The sequence below is a fragment of the Quercus lobata genome, chromosome 1, assembly GCF_001633185.2.
Source record: "Quercus lobata isolate SW786 chromosome 1, ValleyOak3.0 Primary Assembly, whole genome shotgun sequence".
Taxonomy (NCBI): Eukaryota; Viridiplantae; Streptophyta; class Magnoliopsida; order Fagales; family Fagaceae; genus Quercus; species Quercus lobata.
The window spans coordinates 53,558,455-53,581,157 of record NC_044904.1 but is presented as its reverse complement, the minus strand read 5'-3'; the positions used below and the strand labels follow the sequence as shown (position 1 = coordinate 53,581,157).

General features: G+C 35.5%; 1 long non-coding RNA gene and 1 pseudogene across 3 annotated transcripts; one reads left to right on the top strand and one right to left on the bottom strand.

The window, feature by feature from the left end:
• The first annotated feature begins 850 nt into the window (after positions 1–850).
• Positions 851–5,828, top strand: LOC115992344 (annotated as a pseudogene).
• Positions 5,829–8,178: 2,350 nt separating this feature from the next.
• LOC115992402 lies at positions 8,179–19,490 on the bottom strand. 3 transcript variants are annotated; one of them, XR_004092502.1, is made up of 13 exons: positions 19,324–19,487; positions 19,166–19,231; positions 18,548–18,861; positions 18,149–18,233; positions 17,702–17,982; positions 17,377–17,586; positions 16,988–17,157; positions 12,086–12,195; positions 11,845–11,964; positions 11,088–11,166; positions 9,302–9,422; positions 8,781–9,076; positions 8,179–8,471 (listed from the first exon to the last, which is right to left on the bottom strand). It is a non-coding gene; the product is annotated as an uncharacterized LOC115992402 (long non-coding RNA). The 3 variants fall into 3 exon arrangements; XR_004092500.1 differs by having other exon boundaries at positions 8,181–8,471; positions 19,166–19,487; XR_004092501.1 differs by lacking the exon at positions 8,179–8,471 and having other exon boundaries at positions 8,687–9,076; positions 19,166–19,490.
• Between the last annotated feature and the right edge of the window lie 3,213 nt (positions 19,491–22,703).

The following is a 22,703-nucleotide window of genomic DNA, read 5'->3' as shown; positions in this document are numbered from 1 at the left end:
TATGCAAATATCCTGCACTCCAACGGACATCTTTAAAGATTTTGTTAGGGGTGTGCAGAAAACCCACCGACCCGCCAAACCCGACCCGACCCACCCATATTTATTTTATATTTAATATTTTTTTTAAATCAATTGTAGGGCACTTATATATATATATATATATATATATATTTAATAATTAAAAAAAAAAACAATTGTAGAGCATCATTTCCTTAGTTCCTCCTACTAATACTAATTTAATATATATAAAAAATATATTATATAATTAATAAATTTTTTCAAATAGCCAGTTCTTCCTATCCTATATAAAAGTCAATTACTTCACACAAATCCTAATAAATTACTATTATTGTTTAGTCATTAGTGTTGTTTGCCTTTAAAGAGTTACATTGATACTAATTTTTAGGTTTTTTTAATATATTAATATATATATATATATATATTTTTTTTTTTTTCTACTCAATTTAATAATAATAATAATAATAAAATTTGTCAAACCCATCTTATCAAAAAAAAAAAAAAAATTTGTCAAACCCATGGGTTCAACCCGACCCAACCCGACCCATGTGGGTTGGGTTGGGTTGAACTTATGTGATGGGTTGGGTTGGGTTGAATTTTTTTGTTGGGTCAAAAAATCCTCTCAACCCGACCCAACCTGACCCATGCACACCCCTTGATTTTGTTGTAGTGAATCTCATTAAAAAAAAGACAATGGTTTCAAACTCACAAGCTTCACTTTGGAATTGCAAGAAGAGGCAGTAAACAAATGTTTTTTAATGAAGCACAAAGCAAAAAAAGGCACAAAGTTTTCTCTCTGATTAAGCAAAAAAACCTTAATCATACGTTAACAACTCTCTAATCAGCACTGAGAAAGTGAGAATTTTTCCATGCTCATGTGGGTTTTTGAGTATTTTAAGGTTTGAGGTTATTTATTTTTCATCACCAAATCTAACAAACTCTGAAATCAACTGGGAAAAGAGAGAGAGAGACCAAACTCATCAATGGCTTCAAGTAGCAGAGCTACACACTCACACAGCACCAAAACCAACACCAGCAGTAGCCAAGCTTAAAACATGAGGCTTCAACGAAGTGAGTCCGCAATCCCCAAAGCCATTGCACAGTACATAGTGGATGCTCGACTTCACGCTGTGTTTGAACAGTCTGGTGAGTCAGGTAAGTCCTTTGATTACTCTCAGTCCATTAGACGAAGTTTCTTTTTGTATAGTTAGTTATAGTCAAAACGCACGCGACATGCTTGCTCTTTTGCCTCGGTCAGTTCCCAGTTTAGAAAAGCCTGAGATTTTGACAATTGGGACTGATGTGAGGACGCTCTTCACGAACTCCAACTCTGTTTTGCTTGAGAAGGCGTTTGGAGCTAGGGAAATCACATTGTTGAACCTGGTTTGGATTCATTCCAAGAATTCGGGGAGGCGATTTTGCATAGGATAGATGTTGGGATTGTGATTGATTTGGAGCCTGCAAGGACTGAGGACCCAGCTCTGTCGATTGCCAGGGCGGTTCAGTCACAGAAGCTGGCTATCCTGGCGATCTCGCAGTTGCAGTCATTACCTGGTGGAGAATGTGAGGGAGCTTACTCGGTATGATAGGGTTATGGTGTATAAGTTCCACGAGGAAGAGCATGGTGAGGTTGTGGCAGAGAGTAAGAGGCCGGATTTGGAGCCATATATTGGGTTGCATTATCCGGCCACAGATATACCTCAGGCATTGAGGTTTTTGTTTAAGCAGAATAGGGTTAGGATGGTTGTGGATTGTAATGCCATGCCGGTTAGGGTGATTCAGGATGATAGGCTTATGCAGCCTTCGTGTTTGGTTGGTTCAACGCTTCATGCTCCCCATGGCTGTCATGCTCAGTATATGGCTAATATGGGCTCAATTGCCTCATTGGCAATGGTGGTTATTATCAATGGAAATGATGAGGAAGGAGTTGGTGGGCGGAGTGCAATGAGGTTATGGGGTTTGGTGGTTTGTCATCACACTTCTGCTAGGTGTATTCCATTCCCTCTTCGCCATGCTTGTGAGTTCTTAATGCAGGCTTTTGGACTCCAATTGAATATGGAGTTGCAATTGTCATCACAGATGTTGGAGAAACTTGTTTTAAGAACGCAGACCCTCTTGTGTGATATGCTTCTTCGTGACTCACCTACTGGGATTGTTACTCAAAGCCCTAGTATTATGGACCTTTTGAAGTGTGATGGGGCAGCCCTCTACTATCAAGGGAAGTACTACCCTCTGGGTGTGACCCCAACTGAGGCCCAGATAAAGGACATAGTAGAATGGTTGTTGGCTTTCCATGGAGATTCCACAGGTTTGAGCACAGACAGTTTGGGTGATGCTGGGTACGGTGGAGTAGCCTCACTTGGAGATGAAGTTTGTGGAATGGCTGTTGCTTATATCACAAAAAGGGATTTCCTGTTCTGGTTCCGGTCCCACACTGCAAAAGAGATCAAATGGGGTGGCGCAAAGCATCACCCTGAGGACAAGGATGATGGGCAGAGGATGCATCCGCGTTCTTCTTTCAAGGCATTTCTGGAAGTGGTAAAAAGCCGCAGCTTGCCATGGGAGAACGCAGAAATGGATGCAATCCACTCTCTGCAGCTTATTCTGCGAGACTTATTTAGATGTGCTGAGCCAAGCAATTCTAAGGCTGTTGTACATGCCCAGCTTGGCAACATGGAGTTGCAAGTTATGGATGAACTCAGTTCGGTTGCAAGAGAAATGGTCAGGTTGATAGAGACTGCAACTGCTCCTATATTTGCTGTAGATGTTGATGGCTGTATAAATGGGTGGAATGCAAAGGTTGAAGAGTTGACAGGGCTCTCAGTTGAAGAAGCTATGGGGAAGTCTTTGGTTCGTGATCTTATTTATAAAGAATACGAAGAAACAGTAGAGAAGCTTCTTTCTCGAGCTTTAAGAGGTAGTCGATTCACACATAATGTCTTTGTTCCTGCCAATTTTAAAAGTTTAATAAGGGGGTTGTATTGGCATCCTGTAGAAATGTTTTGGTCCAGTTCATTCTGTATTGCATTAAAAGGCACAAAGAAAACCATTGATCTTAAAATAATTACAAAAAATGAGTTCTTTGCTGACAATAAAAGCTGCAAGTATGTTGCATTAATTTTGATTTTTTTTTGAATCTGAAGTGCATGTTGCGGATTAGATTTAAAGCAAGAAGTTGCTCACTTTCTCTACGTATGCTGTGATGGCTTTGTTTGAATGGGATGTCCTAAATTCCATCAGTTGACCATTATATGTTAGCTTGCCTCTTAAATTATTCTTCCCATTTGACAGAGTAAATTTGTAATCTGCCAAAAGTTTAGTTGTTGCTTGTGCTGTGTCAATATATTTGCATTGTATCTGCAAGATATTAGGACATTTGAAACCATCCCTTACTATAAGTAGGTTTTACTAAAAAGTTGAAGTTTCCACTATGTTCTCCTTAAAAAAACCTAATGGATGCCCTATCATGCGGTTGCTGATCATGTTGCTAGCATCCTGACATGGAGAGTGGCATCTGAGTTTAGAAGCAACCTTCTATCTGTTGATACATAATATTTAGTATTTGATTCCTTTTTGTTCTGAGTTTTTGGTTTCTCCATGAAAATGTTTGTTTTCTCAAATTTCGATTTTTTTTTTTTCCTATTTTGGATTACAGAAATCACTAAGCCTTTCCCTGATTTCTAATATCTGCATTCATAGTTTTTTTTTTTTTTCCCCCTTTCTGGGGTCTCTGATTCTAGGAATTGAAGTTGCCCTCAAATTATGAAGTTCTTCTTCGGAAAGTGTTCGATGATTGTACTAAGGTATTGCTCTCTCTATCTCTGTGTGTGTGTTTGTTTTCTGTTTGGGTGCTGAGAAAGTGTGTGAAAATTAAAAGTTTTGAGTTTTTAGATATGGTTTTTGATTGGTTGTGATGGGGTTTTCGTTTATTAGGTTTTGAGAAAATGAGGGGTAGAAAATAAATTTTTTATTTGGTTTTGTTGTGATAAAGTTTTGGTACCTCCCTGATATGGTTCTTTGGCTTATTTCCTGTTTGGATTATTCATATTATATGATTTTCTTGATATGGATTTGTTTCTGATGGATTTGTTGAAAAATTGGCTTTATGCAGAGAGTTTGGCTGCATAAAAGAACGGGTGGTGTTTGTTTGTCCATTGCTTCAAAAGGGTTAGCAATCACCAGGATAGGTGATTGAAGATATTGGAATCATATCCCAACTGAAGAATCTAGGTGAGATTTGTTCAATTTTTTAACCCTCTTTTTTTAGTTTTTATGTATAGATTTTTCAATGGAAATGGGAGAAAAATTGTATTTTTCTTCCCATGTATGTTTTAGATGGACGATTGAAACTCCAGCCAACTGTGTAATTCCATTGCTGGAATTTGTCCGAGTAGGCATTTTTTTCTTTTTTGGGTGATCTTTTCTATCAATTATGATTGAAATTTTAAAATTTATTGTGTGATGCTATCATAATTGCAAGTGGTTTCATAAATCATAATAACTTTATTAGCAAGTTTTCTTAAATAATAAATTCGGGTCATTTGAAAGATGTGGTCATTTTGAAGGATGTCCAATACCATTGAGTTTGTTTGGAAGTTCTTAATGTTTAAGGCAGTTCTTATTGGTAATAAAATGACCATCATATTATTAAACTTGAAGTTAAAATGTCTTTGAGTTGAACTAACACATTTGATCCTTTAAAAACTAATTGCTATGAGAAGAATCATGACAAGCCTGAAAATCCTCGCTTCAAACTTTCCATTTTCCCTTTTCTTACATTGTTGCTGTACTGATCCAAAAGTAGGCATTTGTAGTCTCTCAATTGCTATTAAAAGTGTGAGGAAAATTATTAAAATATAACAAGATGCTAACTTTTGTTTTTTGCTTGACTTTGTGATTCATTAGATTGATTAGAAAAGCTTTGAGAAATTAAAAAGCTTTTGTTGGTTTTTGAAGTGGTGCTTCAGTTTCTCAACAGTGGAGAACTGCAAAGCTTTTCATCTGTTCTGGTTCTCTTTTTGCAATTGTATTTGCTAGAATATGTAGCCTTATTTCTTGGACAACATTTCTGCCAAATTTGTTTGAAGGAATCTCTGCCAATCAATTACATTACATAGAGATTTAGATGACTATCTACATCTATTAAATTGTATTATTCATTAAATCATCTACACAAGGCACATGATTGCTAAATATGTCATGATTAAATACATGTGAATAGCTGTTTTTTATCATTTCTTTTCCTGCTTAATGTAATGGAGAGAATCTTTTGGTTGAAGTCCAGTATCTCTTCTTTTCTTGGTTTGCATGGAATTGGACATTTATCCTCTCTCTCTCTCTCTTCCTGAGAATTTCAGATTTTAGATAAAGGCATTTGATTTTCATAGGAATTGAAACTTTATGGAATATGTTCGTGTATTGGGTCAAATATTTTCAAATCTTAGTATCTATCTAGAGATGGTTTCTTTGAATAGAAGGGTACCCCATGCATAGCACAAGTAATAGGAGGAGGTGCTGCCAAGTTAAGAGAGAATCACGTTTAAAATTCTGACACATGTACATATTAAAAGAGAAAACTTAGAAAAGTCAGTTTTTTTTTTTTTTTTATTCCTAACCTGCATGTCACATTTTATTGTCATTTTGGAAGTGGTATTGTGTTTTGTGGTGTAGAGTTTAGGAAATCCTTATTCTTTTCTCTCTTTTACTATGGATTGCCTGCATTGCCATTAATTTTGTTTCTGAAAGGCTTGAACTGAATTTTTGGTCAATTGCTTCTTAATTCTGATATTAGTTTAAGGTGAGTGGAAGCACGAAGGCAAGCAGATGTAGAAGCTGTCCAGGAAGCCAGACATAAGATAAAGCTTAAGAGATAAAGCAGCACGACAAGCATTAGACCATTGTGACTGAACAAATATGAGGTAATGTTCTGCCTTACCAAAACAATGGTTAAGGTTTCTGTATAGATATTATACGCTAGATTTGATTTACAGATCTGGATAACTACAATATAGATGTTTAAATTTAAACTACAAGATCAACATAAACAAAACTCCTAGATATTTACATATTTACATAATAGCAATGTTTAGTTTTTAAATATTTATTTTAAGCTTAAAAAATGTTTATTTTTTTTGAATTTTTTTACTACCTACCCTCATTTACTTTCATTTACTCTATCAAACTCTCACCTAACAACTTGATTTCTTTTCCTCACATCCTTTCCAGATTCAGAAAATAGAGAATACTATCCTCTCATTCCAAACTCCGAAGTACGCATTCACAGCTCTATTAACATACATGCCAATCATAGCGTAAATTAAGGTGTAGTAAACTGAAGGCATCTAGATTTTAATAATAAAAAAATTCACCTATTCTTTTTTATTATTCCCTTCCTTTTATCATGATCAAAACATAATTTTTTTTTTTTTTTCGGTTAACAGGAAAATAAACTAAAACTATCCCACACTAGAGGTGAGACCAGCATTCACAGCTCTATTAACATACATGCCAATCATAGCGTAAATTAAGGTGTAGTAAACTGAAGGCATCTAGTTTTTAATAATAAAAAAATTCACCTATTCTTTCTTATTATTCCCTTCCTTTTATCTTATTTACACAAACCTCATGTGGTGGAAGGAACTGTTGAGTTTGGTTGAGATTTTCTAGGGTGTCAAACTTCTTTGGGAACATAACACACCCTGGACTGAAAAAGATTACATAGTAGCAAACAAATCTATGCAGAGTCATGAACAGTCCGGTCGTATCAAGGATATCTCATAAAATCTTTTGACGAAGGACCGAACAATCACATTAGGGTCGCAATTTTTCATCTGGCTTGTCAAATTAAGAGACAGGCGAGAGGTTGACTAAAAAACAAATAAGAAATAATTTTTATTGGGAGGAGAGTATCAGGTATGAGAGAGAGGAGAGCATATATATTTAATAGAAAAAAATAGATTAGATTTAAAAATTAGAAAAAATTATTAATGTGTAAAATTATAGAGATGTCGGATTCACATCCCATGCAATGGCTAGGGTATTGCACGGGGTGCAATAGCTTTAATATCAGCCATGGATTAAATCTAATGCTCAGAAAATTGACACGACCTATCTCCACACACACATACAGAAATACAAATATAGAAATTCAAACGAAATGATATGCTTTTAAAATCTTAGCGATATTAAATTAGGATCTAAGACACAAAAATCCATCTCCATGTTCGAGATATATTAGCCCATTAGCATAGGTCCAAACCTAATTCTACTTTGTGTGCAAGCCAAGTCTCTTACTTGCATTAGAAGTCTATTAGTCTAGGGTTTAGTCTACTATATATACACATGTTATGATTCATTGTAACACAGGATTTGTACTATACTCTAATATATTATTGATGTAGCCCTTTTAGGGTTTCCTCCGTGGATGTAGGCCGTTTAGTTGAACCATGTAACCCTCGTGTGTTATTATGTTTTATACTTTATGCTTTCGCTTTTGCATCCATACTAGCATGTTGAACATGGTGTATCAATGCTAATATTTAACACTCCAAAATATGAATGCAAATTAATTTTGTGTTTCTAAGATCTTACTGACATCAAATTTGGGTCTAAGACACAAAAATTCATCTTTGAAATATGCATGCAAATGCTACAAGCACGTGACGGAGCCCCAATATTTACTTTTCCTTTATTATCTATGTGATGTGCAAATAAGCATATTATATGGCATTCAACCCAAGTACTAAAAATCATAAAGTAAAACTAACCATGCCCAAAATTATGGAATTGAATTAAGAACTTTTAGCACCAGAAACAAACCACATAACCATCAATGATATAAATAAAACTACGTTATCATCTACGGAGAAGACCTTGATGGTACATAAAACTATAATTCCATTGACTTTTGGGCTAAGCATAAACTGCATTGTTATTATTGTTGTCATTATTAGAAAGATCTGAATGCCAAAGAAGTTACGATAATCTGAATTTTTATTCAACACAGATTAGGTATATTCAAAAAACTTTCAAAAAAATTCGACTAAAGAATTGATTTTGACTAATTAGGAATTTTCAAAATGTCTTTTCTACTTTATTTGATTAATCACTTGTGCATAAAAAAAATTAAGGACTACGGTATTCAACATTAGTTACATCGAAGTCATCAAGAAAAAGTAAGCCATAGAGTAGTAATTTTTAAGGAATCCACATAAAACCCAAAAGCTTTACTATTTTCTTTTCCTAGAGCAAGATAAAGGAATATAAGAACTAATCAATGAGGGAGATTGAGCAAGCAATAATGGCAAAATAAAAAGAAGGGATGAACATTGCTTTACTAACCTTTTCCTCCTCAAACGGATAACCATACCAACACATGCCTTGCTTGAACCATTGAAGACTGCACCATCAAAGTTCACTTTGAAAACCAAGGGAGGTGGGGGTGACCAACTAACCTGAGTAGCAGTAGTGGGGGGCTTTGTTAATATGTGTTTTTCACTATATTATGCATGAGACATATATTATTATCATATTTTAATGTAAATAATTCTAAAATGGATTAAAAAAAACCCTTTATGGTGTTTCGGTGTACTTTGGCCAAAACATGAGTTGGTTAATGAAGGAAAATGGGTGAAGAACACTATTGCAATAACCACAAATGTGGCAGTCATTTTTCTTTTGGCAAAGATTGGTTTTATGTATTCTATAATCGAAAAGGGCTATAGGTGATGATTTCTTCTCAAATCAACAACAACAACGCTTACATTGTCTGTACTATGCCTAGCCAAGGCCAACTTGGTTAACAGATTTGACGCGCCGGAGCAAGCCTTGTCGGAGCTCTCCGACGCGACGCCGACCGCCGCGTTGCTTCCTGGCGACATGGGCGGCGAGGGCGGGTTTTGTGCTCGCAAGCAATTGCATGCCACATTGCAAGCGGTGTCGTTTGACACCACATCCCAAAGCCCATCGCTCGCCAGGATTAGACACTCATCCTCAGCCGTCCGATCCGTTATCGTCACCTCCGGCTTCGATATCACGTACGGTTTCAAATAATTGTCACCTAAAAAATAAACATGGAATCATTTAATTAGTACTAGAATTGTTATTAATAAACTCGGCGAACCTAATTAATATAGTACAAAATAGTGAAAATACTTTTTTACCCTAGAATTCACTTACAGGAGAAGAGTTAACCTTTTCAAAGGTTCCTATAAGAGAAATCATTCAATGCATAGGTAAAAATCATTCTATATGAAGCTATTAATTCACAACATATATAACCCACCTATGAGTTTCTCAGAAATTGGCTCTAAATTTGGATACCAGGCTTTTATTATATTTTGCAAGTCTTCCTTACTTGGAGGCACAATCATCACTTTTCCTCCAAAAAACACCAAGTTTTCCACCTGCTTCCAAAGAAAAACATCTTCTAATTCATATGAAAAACAATTTTTTTTTGTACATTTATATAATACTAATGATAAACACAATAGGCACTATAAAAAGTAAAATACTATGAGGGGGGGGAAAGGATTGATTTACATTGGAAGGCAACAGGCAGGGTTAGGTGAATTTCTTCAAACCCATTCCCACCATGCCAATCAAACAGCCATTAGTATTCCTGTTCCATAACCAAGAGAAGACTACATTGATCCCAGCCCTGCTTATCAATATATATATATATATATATATATACCCGTGCCCTGCACCCACAATGAACTCTTCATCAACCCTCACCACCCCATTTGTCAAAGCAACAGATTGGGTTTACAGTAATTAACATGGAACTGGGAAAACCAAAATGATAGTATAATCATAGTGTGGTTGGAGAAACAATATCCTCTTTGAAAGACAAAGGTTAAGCCCAAGAATAAGTGTCGTTGATAATTAATTAGGTTTTTTTTGTTTTTGTTTTTTTTTTTGTTTTTTTTGATAAGTAATAAGATATATTGATAATTATTTTTTATTTGGTTTTTAAAGTCAATGGTATTATAGTAAAGCAGTAATTGTTGGGTGTAGGTCATAGTTTTGGGCATAGGGTTTTATACACAGGTGTGTTATTATACTCAAACAAAGGGAAGTTGATCAATAAAATATTGCGAGAATTGAGAATTGAGCCACATTGGCCTTATTGCTCTTTTCTTCTTCTTTTTTCCTCTCTTTACTGCCTCCCAGGTTCAGTCCCATGTCTTGGTGCTTACTCTTCCTTAAAGATAGTTCCTTGTGCGTGCTATTGGGTTTCCATTCCCCTTCTGAGTACTGTTCACAAACTGTGGACATTCAATATTAACTCCTGTAAACTCTATGCAACCCCAAATCAATTATTTGCTCTTCCCTATAAAAAACCCTAGTCATTCTTGAAACTTAACCCATTTTTGTAAAGGTTCTAAACCAGAAATTCACAAATCCTCTGAACCCAAAGCCTACCACAACTACACAAAGACAATTTCCACAATTTGTCCTAAGTCTCAACAAGAAGAAGCCTGTATAAGTTGGATAGAAAGGGGGGGAAGTGAAAAGTAAGAGTGATGTACTGGATCTGCATTTGCAAAAAATCGAGTTGGGAAAGAAGAAAAATATTGCAATGAACTGACGAGTATCATGAAATATGGTCCATTGAAGAAATCTTTGCATAAAGAATTTGAGAGTAGTTATAGAGGCATTTCTACAGAAACCAAAAAAAAAATCTTGCAAGAATTTTACAATAATTCCAAAAAGCCTCTATGCAGCCCAAATCTGTTCAATAGAAGGATTACTATCTTACCAGATCCCATATCCAGTGGTAATAAGTCATAAGAAAAATATTGCAATGAACTGATGAATAACACAAAATATGGTCAATTGAAGAATCTTTGAATAAAGGATTTGAGAGCAGTTATAGAGGCAGTTCTACAGAAACCCAAAAAATATCTTGTAAGAATTTTACAATAATTCCAAAAACCCTCTATGCAGCCCAAATCTGATCCGTAGAAGGATTCCACACTTACCAGATCCCGTATCCAATGGGAACTAGTCATAATAAAAAGTGGAGACATGTACACAAAGTCCAAGAATTGCAAAGAGTAACACACCTTCTGAACTGTGTGATATATCAAATCTAGAAGTTGAAATTGTGGAAAATAGTCAAAAACTTTCTGCCACCATTATTTCCTGCAAATGTAAGAACAATGCTTCAACATTAAGGCACTACATATGTTTTATAAATTCAATTAAGCTAAAAGCGAAGTACATTAGACTATGGGGTTATAAAACAATTCGTGCTGAAAAATACCAAATAAGTAAACATTCAACTGGAATCATGAATCAAGAGAACAAAAAATTTGTGAATAAAGCAGAAGGAAAAAATGACAAATCAATTATTGAAGTAGACACCATCCTCAGAAGCCTATTGAAGCAGACACCATCCTCAGAAGCCTATCTTTCTCTTCTATGTGTTTTTTTTTTTTTTTTTTTGGGTGGTGTGGGGTGGGGGGGGGGGAGGATGGGTAACTTGCCCAAGCATAGATGATAATTTTGACTTTTGTACCCTAATTATTTCCCTATTTATTGTGACTTGCACTACTTAGGTTACTTGTGAGAAAAATATCATGCAATTATGAAGATTAAATGACAAGCAAAATAAAAAATTATAGTATATAATATACTCACATAAACAGCTCATAGTAGACAATAATTACAATTACCATTAAAAGAGTTGAGTGGCATACATACTACTTTGGCAACACTAAGTTTGATTCAAACACAGTTATGTAGCATTGGGGGTTACCATCTCAGATTAAGGACAGCCCTACAGGACCTTTTTCAAGCAATAAAAAGACAAGCAGTTACCTCCCCATGCCCATTTGAAAATGATTTTGCACCTTCCAGCAAAGGTAGTATGATGGATTGCACATCAGATGGTGCTTTGTCAACATCCTCAAATACAACCCAAAATCCATTCTGAACAGCCTGTAGAGAAGAAATTTTGAGGTTACCGTACATAAAAATCTCCAATTTTAAGGTATTACACAAATAGGTAACTCTATATAGTTATGTATGTTTAAATGAATTCTTTGTAAAGAAAACAAACCTGGGTAAGTCACCCGGGCTGCCATCTAAATTCACCGGGTTGCTCTGTACAAACATAACTTCCCATTAAGGTTTTACCATCAATTTGATCATCCATGTGGATAGACAGAACTGTGGAACAGAGAGCAACAGAGAGGTTTTAGAGGTTTTTCCTTTTTTGAATAAGTAATAAAATATATATTGAAAAGGCCACAAGAAAGCCATAACTAAGTACAAAGAAGTACACAAAGGCAAACAGCCAACAAATTTCGAAAGTAAAGAAGGAAGAATTATACTTGTTCGTGTGTGCAAGCACTTGTTTTTGTATCTAATATTTGAAACAGATAAGCTAATTAATAATTAGGTAATGTAGAATGAAATTTCTTAAAATCATAAAAGATTATGGATGTAAATCTTCTTGAAGACTTATATTATCCATTAAAATTGGGGAAATTTACACTTTTCCACCCTAAACTATACCCCATTTACACTTTGCCCCCTAAACAATCAAAATGCATGATCAACCCCCCAAATCAAAAACTTTCTAACACTTAAACCCCTGCCATTTCTTTTGTTGTTAAGCTAAAGGAATTTAGCATTAAAATACCAATTTATCACTCTACCACCTGTTTTTGAGAGAGGTAAATTGGTATTATAATACTTAATTCCGCCGTACTTGATACCAAAATAAACGGCAATGGGGACACTGAAAAGAGCTACAACTTTCTGGGATCAATCATGCATGTCTATAGTTCAAGGGCAAAGTGTAAAATGGGGCATAGTTCAGGGTGGAAAAGTGTAATTTCGCCTAAAATATAAGATCAACATACAACAGGTAAATAATTTTCATGCATTTTTAATCATTTCTTTGTCAAATTATGTTTTATACAATATCAAAACAAAATTACCAACTAAAAATACAATATGAAAACAAAATCACATGCATACTATTTATTGTCAGCAATCGTTCCTGTAATACCCCGCATATTTTTATTTGAGGTTATTATTAAGTTTTCTTTTAAATATAATTGTTGGGCCATAGGTTTTCTTTTATTAGTAACTGCAGCCCGCTACCCCACTAAGCCCACATCTTTAATACAACTATAGGGTAGAAGAAGAGACAGTCAGGGTTTTCATAGAAAGGGTTTTATCAAGAGGCTAAGAGGTTTTTCTTTGGAGTTTTTAGCACATACAAGTGAAAGGGCAATCAGATTGTTCAAGGTATGATTTCTCACCGTTAGAAACTTTAGTGGTGTGTAGATTTTTGAATTGGTAATTTCTTAGATTATGGTTTTGCGTGGTTTCAATTATTCTGAAATCTTGATTGTCACTGTTCGAACCCCTGAGCAAAAGCCGAAACTGTTAAACCCATGTATAAGGCTAGCGTCACTTTTGTAGGGCCATATGAATTTTTGGGCTGCCGTAACTCTAATTCTAATTTGCTGGAAATTTTGCACCTGACCCCACCCTTATGTCACTTGTTATCTCTCACTTTTGTCAGGATCCTATTCTTCTTATTGTAGCTTTAATGGTCTATAGCCTAGGTGTTGATTAATTCCAATCAGAATGATACTTAAGGTTCAACACGTCTACTATTCTTTAAAAGGTTAATGACAAATTTGTTTCTTTTATCCGAATTGTAATTTCATCCCAAAATATTGTGGTATTAAATCCATTAGGGTCAATGAAATTAAGTCCTTGGGCAAGTCATAATAGATTCGGCACACAGTTTTCTTTGGGGTTATATATTTAAATCTTATAGTATTAGCTGCTGCCTATGGGTTTGATAAATTCAAGGAAACACATTTTTGGGTAGAGATGCTTGGCATTAGTGCTATCATTTAGTTCAGCAAAGTATTTTACTTGTGAGTCAGTTTGTATAGGTTAGTAAGATTTATATTTGGTGGAGGATATTAAGTAATTTCCATGATTGATTCTAGGTCCCATCTAAGAGTATTTTGAGACTATTTGGAGGGTGTTTCAGCTGGACTTTCAGAGTGATTCAAGTGCTGTAAGTTTTTTTTTTTTTTGAGGAGTGATTCAAGTGCTGTAAGTAATTATGCATAATATGCACAATTTTGTTCATTAGGTTCTTAGATGTCAAAGGTTTTCGAAAGTTATGTTTTTAAGCTTACGTTTTCTAAAGTCTATCAAAAGCATTTTTACAATTTTGAAAGAGAAACTTCGACTTTTAAATAATGTTTAAAGAGAAACTTTGAATTTTAAATGAAGTTTTGAATGTCTAAGTCTCATTTAAAAGATGATTTCTAAACTAAACTACTTTTAGAAAATAATTGAGTTTCAAAGTAAGTTTTCTAAAAAGGTTCTTGTCCTTTAAGTTTGTTTAAAACTAAGCAATTTCAAAGTCATATTTTCCAAATGGTATTTAAGACATTTCTTTTAGCAAAATGGGGTTTTCAAACTTACTCAAGAATTGTTAAAAAAAAAAAAAAGAAGATATTTATATAAACTCTTTAGTTGTTATATATTCCCTAAGAGAGTCAAGCATCCTTTGATTTATATTCTATTCAATATTGTGATCTTTGATATGCCTCTGTAGTTGAAAAGAAATTGTTAATATCAAGTAAATTATTTTATTTTGTATAAACTTTGCTTTGTAATATGTGACTTAAAATAAGTGTTTTTAGAATTGATCAGAGATATCAGATATGTGTGTAAATCCACTCACAGGATTGTATGTGAGAATATGTGTTGATCCCTCACCAACAGGGGTTAGATGTTGGTATCCGCTCACAGGATTGTATGTGAGAATATGTGATGTGTATATGTGACACTGTGCTCTGATCAATTATCTGTATGTGTTTTCGAATAACTTTAAGATTTGATTATATACATGTGTTTAGTGGTTCTTTATATGTTTGGAAAACTATATCGAATATTTTGAGTGAAATTGTGAAATCAAACTCGTGCTTTGCTTGACTCTATTTTGTTGTATATTGTGTATAATTACTTACTGGATGTGTGGCTCACCCCATCAATTACAATTTTCAGATTAAAGTTGGTTGGGGAACAGGACCTTTGGATTGCTTAATAAGGTGCAAGGTAGAGCGTGGGAGTTTTAGGCAAAGTCAATAATACTTGAAGTCTTAAAAGATTATTAGTTATTTCTTTTTTTTTTCCCGCTTTAGATTGCACTGTATTTTGGAGATTATTCTAAATTTGAGGAGTTTGGATTTTTGTAAGAGATTTATCAATAGCATTGTTTATTTGGAGTTTTGAATTATGTTTAAATTAATCATGTTTATTGAGTGATATTAGTTCAACAAGTTGGTCATGCATCAAAATTCATGTTCCATGGATTTGGGTCTTGACAGTGGACTCAGAGACACTACCCCACAAAGTGGGCCCTAACGAGGACGTTAGGGATTTAAGTGGAGGAGATTGTGATGCCCCAATTTGATTGATTGTGTGATGTGTGTGGGTGTGTGATGAGTCCCACATCGGGTATTTACTGGGTAGATCTGAGTTTTACTAACAACTACAAGGAGCCTCAATAGTGACTAGTCCTTTCGAGGTATAGCGCAGATGTGGCTAGCGCTTTTCCTTGGATCGTTACAGTTCCGCCATTGCCAAATACACATAACATCCACACTACATGTGACCTGTTATTGTGACTCACAATTCAATATTGAAATCTCCCCTCAACAGTTTTTATTGAGAAGTTTATATTGATTCCCTACTGGGGTTTTTTTTTTTTTTTTTTTTTTTTTGATAGGTATTCCCTACTGCTTTTCTAAAACATTGAAACAAACAATGTTGACATATTACAGGATATAAAAGTTGATATACACCACTATATAAGAATCTAAATTTATAAGAAACAACATAAAGAACGCTAAATGATAAGAAATTACTTAGCCAGGAATAGCCAACATAAACGTACTAAATGACTTCCTACAGAAAAAAGTTTAGAGAAGTTAAGTCTCATTATTCTGGCACACACATTAAATTCTGATTGCTTCAAATTCAAGTACTGGGCTTTAGGAACCATATTTACTAGAGCATCAAACCCAATGAGGGACTCTTCTTTTTATTTTTTACAAGTTTTTGGGGAGTGTCTATTATACCGACACACTTGCATACATAGTACACGCCCCAAAAACAAGGGAAATCGTGACTTCAAGTCACGATTTCGAAGTTTGAAATCGTCACTTGAAGTCAGGATTTCCCTTGTTTTTGGGGAGTGTGTACTATGTGTGCATTAAGTGACGTGCAATAGACAGTTCCCTTTTTATAAAAGTAAAGAGTTTTATTTAAAGAAAATGAAAAGTATGTATCCAAGCATACAAGGTGTATACCTGGGTAGCAAACAACAACCAGGTAAAAACTACAGCAATCAAGAAATTCCACCAGATTAGGAAATTAGAAAAGGCCAGTTGATGAAGCTATCCAGTCATACAACAATGGTAATAGAATCATTTTCAGTTGTGGAGGAGTTAGGTCATAATAATTTGGAGCCTTTTTTTATTGTCCACTCTCCTATAGGGAAAAACAAATCCAACAAAACTAAACAGGCTGAACTAAACCGAACAGACCTGAGGTAAAACAGTACCAAAGATGCTCACAACTAACCCACTGAACCAGACATAAACAAATGGGCCAAGCAGTACGAGTCTAAGGAAAACCAAACTTTAATTACATAGTAGAGCATCCAACCCAAAAGCACAAGCTAATAGGTGAAGAAGCCGAACTAGAACATACCCCCGTAACCAAGCTCACACAGCCAATGTGAGACACTTTCTTTCACAATATTTAGATCTATTTCCATACAATGATATAAGCAGCATAAAATGAAAATTCACTTCCAAAAATAAATATATCTAATGAAATAAATCCAAAAGGTAAAACAGAAGTCCAAATGAACCAACTGCAAGTACACTGGGGAAGAAAAGAAAGGACATACCTTGGTTCCTACTATCCTGGGCCAACTTGTGAATAAGAGCAGATTTCCCAGCGCCAGCAGGACCATATAGACGAACAGGCCACTTTTGACTTACTGCCAACATAACCATCTCAAAACTTTTCTTCACAGCAGATGTCAAAAAGAACATATTTCCAACTGATATATCCTCCCTGAATATATAAAATAAATGATCAAATGCGAACATGAAAAACCAACAGAACTATAAAGTAGGTTACACACTATCAAAAATATTTTAGGTTGGGGCGAGCAAACACAAACACACCCAAATTTATACTAAAGAAAAATTAGAAATACTAATGCACATGTTGCAAACAGATTCCAAAACCTTTATTTAACAAGAAAAAGAAGAGATCATTTCTAAATCCTACCCTGTAGCAAGCCTTTTAGTCCGAGTTGGCGGTTCAATCTCATCAACCTGTGAAGAGGAAATGGCCAGAGAACAAAGGCCAGAAGAGTGAAGACAGTTCTCTTGGTTGAAATCAATGCTTCTACTAGGAGAACTGAACTCATTTTGTTCAGATGAATTAATATACAAACCAGCCTTCTCCAGTGATGTATCTTGACAGAACTCCTTCCAGCTGAAAATGGTAAAAGCAAAATGAATATAAATATATAGCTATATATATATATATAAGCTGTTTAAATTTTAATTTGAGAATTAACAATTTGCTCAAAGAGTTAGACATAACCAACCGCAAAAAACATGAGAATGCTTCGGTGGCCCCAGTACTAAAGTGTGGAGTTGGTATGTGGCTTATTTTCAGAATGACTCATAGTATCTGTATCCCACACCATTTAATGTCTGCAATTACAGTAATATCTGCAGCACTGCTGCTCAGGTCAGGATTGGAGGTCTGCTTTACAAGATCCAAGAAACAGGACCAGTTCCAGTTCCTAAGTTTAGAAAAGATTTCTGAATCCATGAGGAGGAGGCAGTAAGATGTCCGAGCAGCACATAATCTACGAGTTCCAAACTGACAAAAAAAAAAAATTCAAATAAAGAAACAAAAACAAAAAATTGCCCGTGAAATAATTTTTTTTTTCTTGAGAGAGAGAGAGAAAGAGAGACAAAAATTAATGGCATGTGCTGCTCAAAACAATACCAACATTGATTCCTCTGAGAAAGTTCAATTAACATACCTTACCACACAGCCAAGGATTTTTTCCTTCCTTTGAAATGCGCTCAAAAGGAGGGGGAGTAAATTCGAAATATTTTAATATAGACCTGCACCAAGTAACCAGAACATATTTAGTGTAAAAGCATAAAAATAGAATTCCTCAAACTAAAATCAAATATCCAATGAGCAACCTTGTAGCATATCCCAAAACATTCAAATATCAAACAGTTCAGAAATTGTGTAGCAAAATGCATACATAACGCAACCAGATATAAATATCCACTGCCTGACCTATATCATTTTTTCACTTCTCTAAACTCTAGGATCCATCTAGAGGGTTGGCCTTTGCCATACAAAGGAGTGTGAAATTTTTAATTAGGTGCAATGGTTAAAGAATTACACAAAAAGCACGTCAGCTTACCCCAATAAAAAAGGAGCCAAGTCAAGGGCGCAACAGAAGGCCAAGCAAGCAAGCTCGTGAAGATCAAGACCCCTCCCAGCTTGATTGTAGTGCTCAATTACCGAAACAACTTCATTCAAATCTTCCTCTTCTTCGACCTCCACTGACATGTCATTCGCATTGGACTTGCCCAGATGCCAAAGCAAGCCCACAGCTTTGTCAACTATCTTTCTGGCTATCGGGCGAAAACATCCCATCAAAGGAATGGTATAATTTGGGTGCAGAAACACCTCCCCCAGCACCTTTACCACCTCCTCTTCTGTCACAATGTCTCTCTGCACAAGCCCAAATGGGGAAAAAAATGTAATACTAAAACAAACAAACAAAAATCATTCAAATTAAAATTTTCAATTAGCTCAACTAGCTCTCTCTTTGAGTTATTCCTAAGTAACCAAAATCCCATATAGATGTCCAAAATTCATCTTATTCCAGCCAAAACCAAAAAAAACACAAAATTTTGAACCTTACATGTCTCCAAACCTCAATTTAGCTAAACCCCACAATTTCTCCAACCCAAAAAAGAAAAGCAGCAAAAGTTTGCAATTTTCTCAGCAACCAAACAAAGACAGAGAGAGTTACCTCATTAGCAAGCCTGGCTGCCGGAGAAGAAGATACACTCGATGCGTTGAAATACGTCGCCTGTAACTGTCACCGTAAATTCCACCAAAATGAAGTTAATGATCACCATCATCGATCATCATCAGAAGTTTTCCACCACTATCAACAACAATTCAAACCTTATTATCATCATCATCATCGATCTCCACAACCACCACATCATATAGACCGCCTCTAGCTTTGCCAGTTGCTTCAAGTGGTGGTCAAGATTTGGAGAAGATGCTGTTGCCGCCGCTACCTAGGTTTGGGTCAGGGCGGTCTCTGTTCAAGTAGACATACCGTGGGGTCCATGGTTTTTGTTTTTGATTTTAGAGTTTGACATGAACTACGTCGTTTCAGGCTAAAAATTTATGTTCTAAGTTTAGGCCTAAAACGACATAGTTTTAAGGCTGAATTGGCAATAATAAAACACATTAGCATGATGATGTGTCACTTAACAGCAAAAACTAACCATGTGGGGTAAATTGCTAACGGAATGATGTGTCACTTAACAGCAAAAACTAACCGTGGGGGTAAATTGCTAACGAAATCAAATTTCAGGGTGTAAAATTAAGTTTCTGAAACTTTGGGATGTAAAATCTAATTAACCCCAAACTTCAGGGGTGTAATTTGCAATTTACCCTTATTTTTCCTTATATAATGGTGTGGACGTTTCGACCCAAATAAGAGAGAGAGAGAGAAATCTAATGGGCTTCGTTGTTATGTTTTGGGTTTGGTTTCAAAAATTAGCCTAGCCCAATAACTTTTACCAAAAATTTGTTTTTCTTGAGAGTTGGGCTTGGCCCACTACTCTAGCAGGACCTTGCTAAAGGGCCAGTTTTTGCACAAGCTCAACATCCAAAATAAAGACAACAAGCATTAACAAATATATGCATATTAGCCCGCAAATGTTAGTATAGATTCAAGGGCAAATATCTTATAGCAGGATGATTAATTGCAGCAAGAAGATTAGTTAGGGAAGCAATTAATATAACCAATACAGTAGAATGCAAAATAATACAGCAGAATGTAAAATAACAAGTTCTTTCGCAAGGAGTGAACCAAAGAGAGCCCGAACCTCAACGTGGATAACCTTGCAAGAAGGTTAGTCAGGGAAGCAATTAATATAACCAATACAGAAGAATGCAAAATAATACAGCAGAATGTAAAATAACAAGTTCTTTCGCAAGGAGTGAACCAAAGAGAGCCTGAACATCAACTTGGATAACCTTGCTATTGGGCTAAGCCTTCAAAGTTATGCATTTTGGGGAATGGCCCTAGATGGCTACTGGTTGCTTCGTTGGGATTTCATAGAGTGGATTTGCTGTAAGAGGGAGGAAAAAAATGGTCTATTGATGCATGCATTTTCTGCCGTGTTCACTCTCTTTTCTTTCACTTCTCTCTTTCCCTTTTCTCTGTTATTTCTCTTTCAACTCTCTCTATTTCCTTAGTCCCTATCCCCTTCCCATTTATGGCTACTGTTCCTATTTATACTGGATTAAGCCTATGCGATTTCTCTATTTTACCCCTATTGCTTACCAACCATTTTTGTTTGCTGTGAGCACTCTTTCAGAGTTGCCCACTAGCCTGCCGACCGCTTGGTCTCCATTACACCTGGGCATGCCCAGTGCTTTCTCTCTCTTCCACTACTTATTTCACGATAAATCCTTGTTTGTTTGGTTATGCCGTGGGTCCATCTCTCTCATTTCGGCGGGCAAAGCTTTGGGTTTCTCTCTACCTATCTTTATGGCATGCATCAAGTGGTCCCAGCCATTTATTACCTATTTTGGACAAAGATACCTTCCAAGTAGAGCACCTCCCAAACGAGGCTCTGCGCTTGCTCCACTTTTGCCTCATCTTGGGTCCGTGAGTCTATCTGTTGCTACTTTCTGCCGGGTTGGCCCATTGGGCCTTATTTCTTTTTCTTCTTCTCCTTGGGCCTTTTCAGTCCTTTGTTTCTGTCATTACTTACTAATCTCTTATTATATTCCTTTTTCACTTGTTATTGGGCTTTTCTGCTATTTGACATTTTTTTATATATAAAAAATGGGCATCAACAAACTCTAAAATATTCAATCATATGGTTTATTTACAAGAGTATAATATTTTCACAACAAATCCTAAGTATAAAGTTATTATTGGTTTTAATTTGAATTCATCACTGAAATTACTTTTTCGCCTACCATTAACAGCTAGTAACAATTTTTTTTTGAGAAGAAACATCCCATAACAACCTATTACTTAAGATTTATTGTAAAGGTACTGTAGGCATAACATTTCACATTTTATCTGAATGACTTATTGGCAATAAACTTTCTTGTGCATAGTTACAGCTTTCAAGGTTAGATAATCAAATCTAATTGGGAACATTTAAGATGCAACCTAATGAATTGTACCTTAATTTTTTAAAAATCCCTTTTATTTTTTTTCACCAACGGTGTCAATATCTTTTTTTTTCCACCTCAAATCACCAGTGCGTGTTTTTGTATGTTTTTCTTCTTGGGTTCGCTTAAAAGCAGGTAATAATGGAAGAAAACAAGGACGTAAAACTGAATTTAAGCTTGCCATAAGCTAAAATAAGAATAAATCAAGCTTGGGGGTTGGATTGAATAATATTTTTATGTAGTTTTAATATCCATATAATTTGGATATTGGATAATGTGTCTTCTTGAGAGAAGTTACCTTTGAATAAATAAAAAGCAATAATCCAAGAAGATTAAGTAAAACTATAAATAGAAACTACAACGGGAATTGTGTTTTGCCTTTATGATTGTCTTAGGCCTCTGGCATAAAGGAAGTATCTATGAGACCTTTCTCCCACAATATGTGACATCCACATTTGTGGGGTCCACTCATGTTACAAGAGAGATGTCTCATAAGGGTATGTGTGTCAAATCCACTACATTCATGACAGGATTTTAGTGTAATTCCGAAACTATGACAAATCATAAATGCATTTATCGTAGTTAGACCTTTACTATATACATTGAATCTATTCACATTTCCTTCCTATTCCAAAAGAAAAATCAAAAAGCAGTAAAGTATAAATTTTAGTTGTCAGTTGTATGCTTGACACATTTTGTAGTCTCTCGAGGCAACAGGTGAGTCATGATAAATCCAGAGTGTTTTCCTCTCCTAATGTGGCTGTGGAAAATAGGGCTGATCTATGTGAGATATTGGGCTTCCGGTCTACCCCCTCTCTTGGTAAATACTTGGGCTTCCCAATCAAACATTTGGGTATACACCAAGATTTTGGGTACATTATACAGCAGATGCAAAATTGCCTTGCTGGATGGAAAGAAAATCTTCTCTCCTTTGCGGGTCGGATGGTGCTTATGCAAGCAGTGACAACTATTATTCCAAACTATGCCATGCAGTGTGTGGCCCTTCCTTCAAAGATTCTTAACAGCGTGGATAGATGGAACTTTCTATGGGGATCAATGGACTCCAAGAAAAAAAATCCATTTGATTAGTTGGAAAAAGATTACAAGGCCAAAGAAAGAAGGTGGCTTAAGAATCC